The sequence below is a fragment of the Lynx rufus genome, unplaced genomic scaffold (genome assembly GCF_022079265.1).
Source record: "Lynx rufus isolate CCGP_SWC_20201006 ecotype Redwood Valley unplaced genomic scaffold, mLynRuf1.p SCAF_1, whole genome shotgun sequence".
NCBI classification, from domain to species: domain Eukaryota; kingdom Metazoa; phylum Chordata; class Mammalia; order Carnivora; family Felidae; genus Lynx; species Lynx rufus.
Genome location: NW_025814823.1, coordinates 87,690,156 through 87,698,653, shown reverse-complemented (window position 1 = coordinate 87,698,653; position 8,498 = coordinate 87,690,156). Strand labels below are relative to the sequence as shown.

At 49.0% G+C, this 8,498-nt stretch overlaps 1 pseudogene; it reads right to left on the bottom strand.

Annotated features, from left to right (window-relative positions):
• Nucleotides 1-309: 309 nt before the first annotated feature.
• On the bottom strand, nucleotides 310-4,011 carry LOC124509271 (histone H2B type 1-F/J/L-like; annotated as a pseudogene).
• Nucleotides 4,012-8,498: the final 4,487 nt, after the last annotated feature.

The following is an 8,498-nucleotide window of genomic DNA, read 5'->3' as shown; positions in this document are numbered from 1 at the left end:
ACCTAATCCATTAAGAGACACGGGGGTGCTAGTAGGGAGGTTGGCCTGAGGCCTTCCTGGAGGTGACCGGGTCTCTGCCTAAAGCTAAGGCCGTGCCCTCTCTGGCTGCTGGCTGGGTAGATGCTGACTCAACGCGCCTCTGCAGGGTCTGCGCCTTTGAAGTCCAGTCTCGCTTTCCGTGGCGCATTGCAGCGCCCCCCAGAACCCTGCGGGAGCAGTACATCACAACCAGAGCGGCTGGCAGTCTCCTTTCTGAGCACAGAGGTGGCTCTGAAAATAGCCTTTGGGTTCCAGGGCGCCCGGCGCGCCTCACTTGGAGCTGGTGTACTTGGTGACGGCCTTGGTGCCCTCAGACACAGCGTGCTTGGCCAGTTCGCCCGGCAGCAGCAGGCGCACGGCGGTCTGCACCTCGCAGGACGTGATGGTCGAGGCAGGGGCCTCGCTGGCGATATGCTCGAAGATGTCGTTGACAAACGAGTTCATGATGCCCATGATCTTAGACGAGATGCCGGTGTTGGGGTGCACCTGCTTAAGCACCTTGTACATGTAGATGGAGTAGCTCTCCTTGCGGCTGCTCTTTCTTCTGCGCTTTGGTGACGGCCTTCTTGGAGCCCTTCTTGGGCGGAGTGGGAAGGATCCGGCTTGGCCGGGCAGCGCAGGGGTGGGGGTGGGGCAACGCGGCGGTGGGGACTCCGGGGCTCAGGCAGCGCGGGCACAGGGGCTCCAAGCGGGCGCGGATGCCCGGGTGGGGGCGGCGGGGGCGTCGCAGGGACGCGGGCTCGGGGCTGGCGGGGTACGCAGGAACGCCAGGAGGCGGCTAGAGTGGAGGTAGCTGGGGCGCGAGTGTGCGGGCGAAGGGGCAGGGGGCCGCGGACCGGGCACCGGAACCGGCGGTGCAGTCGCAGGAACCGAGATGAGTGCGCCGAGCGCAGGCAGCGCTATTTATTGTGTCCATATTCAAATGAAGCCTCCAAGTCGCGGGAATCTGATTGGACGGCAGGCTGTGAGCCTCTGGGACCGCTAGGAGTTTATGTAAATAGCAGATGCTGGCTCTTATTTCCTATTGGATGGCAATCCCACCAATCCGAAGACGCAGGTGCCTCGCGCTGGGAGTCAGGTTGAGCATCTTTGTTCAAACCAGGAGAGGAGGGGTCTTTGTGTGGTCACCGGTTCTGGATGGGGTAAATAATAATAATAAAAATAAACATAAACAATAACAACAACAATAATAAATAAGGAAATAAAAGTCGGTTTAACGCTGCATCTCCATCTTCTCCGGGCAAGGGGTAAACACGTTTCTGAGGCCCAAAGCTAGGGAGGACAAGCTGATGCTTATTCAGCAAAGGGGAATGGGAATAACTTAACTATTTATTTCCCATCATTCCCCCAACAAAAGGCCAATGTCAGAATTCAGGCGTAAATCCAAACGGCTGAACACTGAAAATCTGTGAAGGCACTCACATTGGAGGTGTAGCAACAGGGCAGACTTGCAAGTGGAAGGACTGATGAAGGGGCTTCCAGGGAAACAGTCCTTTGATTTCAATGCTGACTAATTTATTTTTGAAGTGATCGCTGCGTGCTAGGTACTCCGTATCTAGGGTCTCATCTTGTCTGTGAACGCATCAGAACACAGGCTTATAGAATTGTTACAGGCTAAACTGAGGCCTACCAAAAATATTAAGAATCTATTGAACAAAAGTTGCTTAGAATCAGGCAACATCCAATTTAACAGATAGAGAAGATTTCCATGGAGCCGTACAAAATGAAAGACTTGTATCGGCAGAACAGAGAGGGAACAAGAAGTCACAGGAAAGGAAAAATAGCATTATTGCGAGGTCACTTTCTTTTAGAGAATGGAAGAGGCCTATCAGACTGATTACCTCACTAGTGCTGATCAGTGTTGCGACCGGCGCAACAAACACCGAGATCAGGGTCCTGAGGGTAGGGGAATGTAAGGAAAAAAAGAGAGAAGAGAAGACAGTTTGGGAACAGGAGGGTCCCCTGGGCTGATGGCCCAAGTGACGGCTTTATTGTTGCTGTACACAATCTTTTATATCAAGACTCATAAGGGTCAGGCCATTCTAAGAATAAACAGGTTTCACATAATCGCTGCCAACCAAAACATTTAGTTCTGTGTTCCTTGTGAATTTTCTAAACGGGTCACAGCAAGACCTTGTTGACAAGATTGTTAGCAAAACACAGTTCCCATGTTTGTTTCTATTTGACTCGGGGTAGATAAAGGGGAGGTAACATTACTGCCAACACCCACAGACCACAGGCTTCAGGAATTAACTTTCTCAGCTTTGACAAGGCTTTCATATGCCCTTGAAATGGGGGAATGGGAGGGGGAACCACTGGGTTGGCTGAGTCAGCAGGGAACTGTTGCTCGACCCGGTCTCAGCCTGGCACCAGGGCCCGGCCTCCCACAATCAGGGGATTCCTGATTCACTGGAGCTTAATGCTCCACTTCTGGGACAGCTGACACTTGCAATAAATTCAGTCTTGGTTCCGTGACATGGCACTTAGCATGAGGCACTCCATTTTGGATATGTTGTCTTGTTTTCACCAGAAGTTATCAGTCCCTGAGTTGCCTCCCCCATTAAATTAACTCCTATAGACATGAGTTAAGGTCTCCTATATGTTAAATGCCAAGATGGAAATATAAGGTGTTAAGAATTTACTTACTTGAGCATCACACCTGGGAAGCTCAGAAATGCAGACTCTTGGGGTGCCTGGGTGGCTCAGTGGGTTGAGAGTCTGACTCTTGATTTGGGCTCAGGTCATGATTTCATGGTCTTGAGATTGAGACCTGTGTTGGGCCACACTGAGCATGGAACCTACTTGGGATTCTCTTCCAATCTTTGCTCCTACCCTGTGCAGTCTCTCTCTCTCTCTCTCTCTCTCTCTCTCAAAATAAATAAATAAACATAAGAAAAAATAGAAATGCAGAATCCTGGGCCCCATTTCAAAGGTATTGACTCAAAAGTTGTATTTTTTTCTTTTTTTATATTTTTTTTTTAATTTTTTTTTTTTTGTTGTTCAACGTTTATTTATTTTTGGGACAGAGAGAGACAGAGCATGAACGGGGGAGGGGCAGAGAGAGAGGGAGACACAGAATCGGAAACAGGCTCCATCCAGGCTCTGAGCTATCAGCCCAGAGCCCGACGCGGGGCTCGAACTCACGGACCGCGAGATCGTGACCTGGCTGAAGTCGGACGCTTAACCGACTGCGCCACCCAGGCGCCCCATCTTTTTATTATATTTTTTTAATGTTTATTTTTGACAGAGAGAGACAGACAGAGCATGAACGGGGGAGGGGCAGAGAGAGAGGGAGACACAGAATGGGAAACAGGCTCCAGGCTCTGAGCTGTCAGCACAGAGCCTGACGCGGGGCTCGAACTCACAAACTGCAAGATCATGACCTGAGCCGAGGTCGGATGCTCAACCGACTGAGCCACCCAGGCCCCACTTTTTTTTTTTTTAAGTTTATTTTTATTTATTTTGAGAGAGAGAGAGAGAGAGAGGGAGAGAGCAAGTGGGGAAGGGGCAGAGAGAAGAGGGAGACAGACTCCCAAGCAGGCTCCACACTGTCAGCACAGAGCCCGATGTGGGGTTCAATCTCAAGAACGGTGAGAGCATGACCTGAACTCAAGTCAAAAATTGGACTCTTGGGTACCTGAGTGGCTCAGTCAGTCAAGTGTCTGACTTTGGCTCCAGTCATGATCTCACAGTTTGTGGGTTTGAGCCCTGCACTGGGCTCTGTGCTGACAGGTCAGAGCCTGGAGCCTGCTTCGGATTCTGTGTTTCCCTCTCTCTCTATCCCTCCCCCGCTCATGCTCTGTCTCCCCAAAATAAATAAACATTAAAAAAAAGAGTTGGACACTTAACCGACTGAGCCACCCAGATGCACCAGATGTATTTTAAACAGACTCAGATGCATATCACGCTTTGAGAAGGTCTAAGGTCTGGTCTGGGTGTCACTTACCTGGCCACTGTAATCATCCAGAGCATTATCCAGAGGCCAGGAAACTTAACGGTGCCCCCAACAGACAAAATGGATCACAGCTTCAGAAAAGTCAGCAAGATGCTTTCAAGATACCCACACAAATGCCCTCTATGTGCAAATATGTCTGTACAAACATGTCTTGTGTGTTCACACATGTCCTGTGAGATCCATGGGCCTCTTGAGATTGTGGGTGCCTTGAGCTGCTTTGGATATACTCAGCATTGACCATTTTATCTATTTACCTTAAAAAATGGAGTTGATTTAACGAACATTTCTATAGAGCTCATTATCATCTAGGTAACCATTTAATACATAATTCACATTAGTGCTGATAAGACCCTTTCCTGGTATGCACTATTATCAACTCCATTTTATGGATGGGTAGCAAAAGGCTGAAGAAAATATGTCCCGAGTTAAACACGTGGGAGGCAGGAGCTGACCCTGAAAATCAAGCTGATTGGTGCCAAGAAATTTTAAATATTTGGATAGTGAATTGCACTCAATTTTGAAGAAGGAACACTACTTATGATGTGCTGTGTAGAAGAAAAATAGGAAAACACCAATGCATCACTCTGTGTTTCAGTTTCTGACAAACAAAAGTCCAAAATCTTATAATTGGTCTCTCCTGGAAAGATGAAAGTATTGTAGATGAAATTGTACTGAATTCTACAATCGCTGACTCCATTAAAAGAATAAAGCCTTTGAATACAAGGTGCCTTAAGGAAATAGAAAAAAAGGCTTGTTTCTGGATCATTACCCCAAACCACTTTTGTAGCCATCATTATTTTTTTTCTGTGGGAGTTAATGAGTATAAAAATGATTAGTCTTGCTTCCCAGCACCAGTGGGAGATGTCAGAAGCCCGATCTTGCACACGAGGTGCACTCCAAGCAAGAATCTCTTTCCTTTTGCCTGCAGATTTCATGAGCACAGACTTCTCTGACATAGTCTTGAAACTCACTGTTTGGAGAAGGTCTTTCTGTCTCAGTGAGGCTCACTTCTGGTGCATATTGAAGCTCTAACACATTTATAATGTTGGGGAGGAAATGCTTTCACTCCACCCTCCTGGCTTTGATAGCTGGTTCTGGGAAGTGAACCGACAACAGGCAGATTGACAAGAGAAAATGTGTATGAATTTATTAATTTTTATTATTACATGCATGGGGGCCTCCCAGGGGAAAAGGGTGACTATCTCCCAAAGCGGTGATATTGGAGAGCTTATATACCATTTTTTTTTGAATGTTTATTATCTTAGAGAGAGCACGCACACACGAGCAGAGGAGGGGCAGAGAGCAAGAGGGAGACACAGAATCCGAAACAGGCTCCAGGCTCTGAGCAAGTGTTCAGCACAGAACCCAATGTGGGGCTCAAATCCACAAACTGTGAGATTATGACCTGAGCTGAAGCTGGACACTCAACCGACTGAGCCACCCAGGCGCCCCTTGAGAGCTTATATACCATCTGAATTGGAGCAGGGGAGGGGGCTGTGGGCCTCTGAGGGGGACAGTGAATGGTGTTTAGGAAAGATGAGTGGGCCTTTTGGAGAATAGATAGCAGGTGTGATAGTCTGTGACAACGTTTGTCTGGTTGTGGCGTGGACTTCTTTCTTCCCTCCTGTGATGAAACCCCAGGAGGGGATTGATGGCAGTTAGGGTCTTTTTTGGGGGGAGGACCTGTCTTTTTTTTTTTTTTTACATTTTATTTATTTTTGAGAGACAGAGAGAGACAGAGCACAAGTGGGGGAGGGGCAGAGAGGGAATGAGACACAGAATCTGAAGCAGACTCTAGGCTCTGAGCTGTCAGCACAGAGCCTGACGCGAGGCTCGAGCCCACACACTGTAAGATCATGACTTGGGCCGAAGTTGGACACTCAACCGACTGAGCCACCCAGGCGCCCTGGACCTGTCTTTTTTTTGAGAGAGGGAGTGAGCACTTGGGAGCATGGGAGGGTCAGAGGGAGAGAGAGAGAATCCCAAGCTGACTCCACACCCAGAGCATAGTCTGAATGCAGGGCTTAATCTCACCAACCATGAGATCACAACCTAAACTAACATCAAGAGTTGGATGCTTATCCAACTGAGCCACCCAGGCGCCTCTAGAAGAATAATTTAAAAAGGGTGTCGGATGATAAAAAAATAAAAAATAAAAACATTTTTTTTTCTTAATGGTTTCAGTGCACAGTGCCTGGTGCTGGTAGCAATTCCTTAACTATGTGGAACAAATGATGGAGTCAGTGAAAGGAGCACATTTCATCATCCTGAATTCCTGTGCCCACCACGGACACCATCCTTTTTCTCTGCTGGGATAAAGATGCTGTGCAGTGTTTTTGCCCCACCCCAGCCTGGTGTCTTACACATTCCCACCAATGAGCATTGCTGTAGATGAAATGTTGCAAGCCCCCCGCCCCCAACAGCTACAGCAGCACTTGCTGCTTATGGATCCTGCAGGGGTGTGGGGTGGGGGGAGGGCTCTGCGGGGAGGCAGCACCCTGCAGATGCAGGAAGGGTGCCAGACCATAATGGTTGGGGCTGGGAGCTGCAGGTAGGTGGGTGCCTGCAGTGACAGTGCATGCACACTGGAGCTCTGCAGAGAAGAGGTAAACCTCCTTGCACGCTTTGCAGGTTCACAAAGCAAAGAAGGAAGGCAGCTTGGCCAGCCTTTGTCCTGGAGACAGCCTCCAGCGTGCACCTGAGACAAAGGCCGTGGCGGGGGTGCTGGGGCTCCTGTGGCCCGCCTTGCGTACAAGACCCTGGAGGAGACAGGTGTTAACCCGGCACCCATGCAAGGTTTTGGGGTTGCTTCCAGGCTGGGCCCGTCCTTTTCTTCCTGTGCTCATTTCCATGTTGTTTCAGCAGGCAGGAGAGAGGGGGTCTTCAGTCAAATCCCAGCTCCAGGTGGGAATGAAAGGCTGGAGACCACGGTGGAGGGGAGGTGGGGGGTGGGTCAGGGAACTGAATCTGGTGTTGGGTGAGCAGCTTGTGGGATGGATCATTGCCATCTCAGTGCCCACACAGACACGCAGACACAAAGGCCAGATGTTCTGGTCCCTCAGCCCCTGAGCTGCACAGCTACCCATTCCCCACCTAGGACAGGTTTCGGGTGCCCCCAGGGGCTGGGGTCAGGGGACAAAATGCTCTGGAGGCCACACAGGCCTTTCTGGTTACTTGTTCCTCCACGAGAGTGAGCTCCCGTCCTCATGTGTATATAGTATATTTCTATTACTTCCCGTCTACATACAGATATGCAAAAATCGTGTGGGGAGCCTGGGTGGCTCCATGGGTTGAGTGTCTGACTTTGGCTCAGGTTGTGATCTCAACCGGTTCCTGAGTTCAAACCCCGATGGGGGCTCAGTGCTGACAGCATGGAGCCTGGCTCATATCCTCTGTATCCCTCTCTCTCTGCTCAGCCCCTGCTCACGCTCTCTCTCAAAAATAAACTAAAAAAAAAAAAAAGTAAAAATGTTGGGGCACCTGGTAAAAATGTAGGTTAAGTGTCCAACTTTGGCTCATGTCATGATCTCACAATTTGTGGGTTCGAGCCCCGTGTTGGGCTCTGCACTGACAGCAAGGAGTCTGCTCGGGATTCTCTGCTCTCTCTCTCTCTCTCTCAAAATAAATAAATAAACTTAAAATGAAACAATCAGGAATCACCCTGTCCCACTAATCTGACTGATAGGCCCCTGCTGTCCCCTCCCTAAAGGAAAGTGACCTTGCAATAATCACCCACCTTTGGCCCCGTATGACTTCCTTGCTTCCCCCCTTTCTGCCTATAGAAGTCTTTCATTTTTGGCTCCTCCGAACGCCTTCTTATCTGCAAGACTGGGTGCTGCCTGATTCAAATCAGTCTTTGCTGAAATACACTCTCACAATTTTCAATATACCTCAGTTTCTCTTTCAGCAGTGCTGGTATCAGAAGTGGGACCTCAGGGAAACCCCTGTCAGTCCCAGAGCAACTGGGAACCAGGCACAGGCACCTGCTGAGCCCCTCTGAGCCCATGGCTGTCTTGCCGCCTCCAGTGGTCATGGGTAAGTCCTGGTTGGTCCTGGTCCTCCTGTGTTATGAGCTTTCAGACTTTATCAGAGCATGTCTCTTTCCAGACTGGAAATCGGCTGAAGTCAGACTGGGTCTGACTTAGAAACTGGGCTAGGTCTGGGGTTGGATTGGGTCCTATGTGAGGCCTCAGGTAAATCGGATTTTGTTTAAAGGCTTAACAAGCAGTTTAACATTACCAGAGATAATCTTTTTCCTTTTAAGTTTTAATTTTGATTCCAGTTAGTTAACATACAGTGTAATATGAGTTGCAAGTGTAGAATTGATTCAACAACTCCCAGCGCTCATCACAACAGGTGTACTCCTTCATCCCTATCTCCCATTTAATACACCCCTGACCCATCTCCCTTCTGGTAACCATCAGTGTGTTCTTTATAGTTAAGAGTCAGTTTCTTGTTTTGCCTCTCTCTCTCTTATTTTCCCTTTGCTCATTTGCTTTGTTTC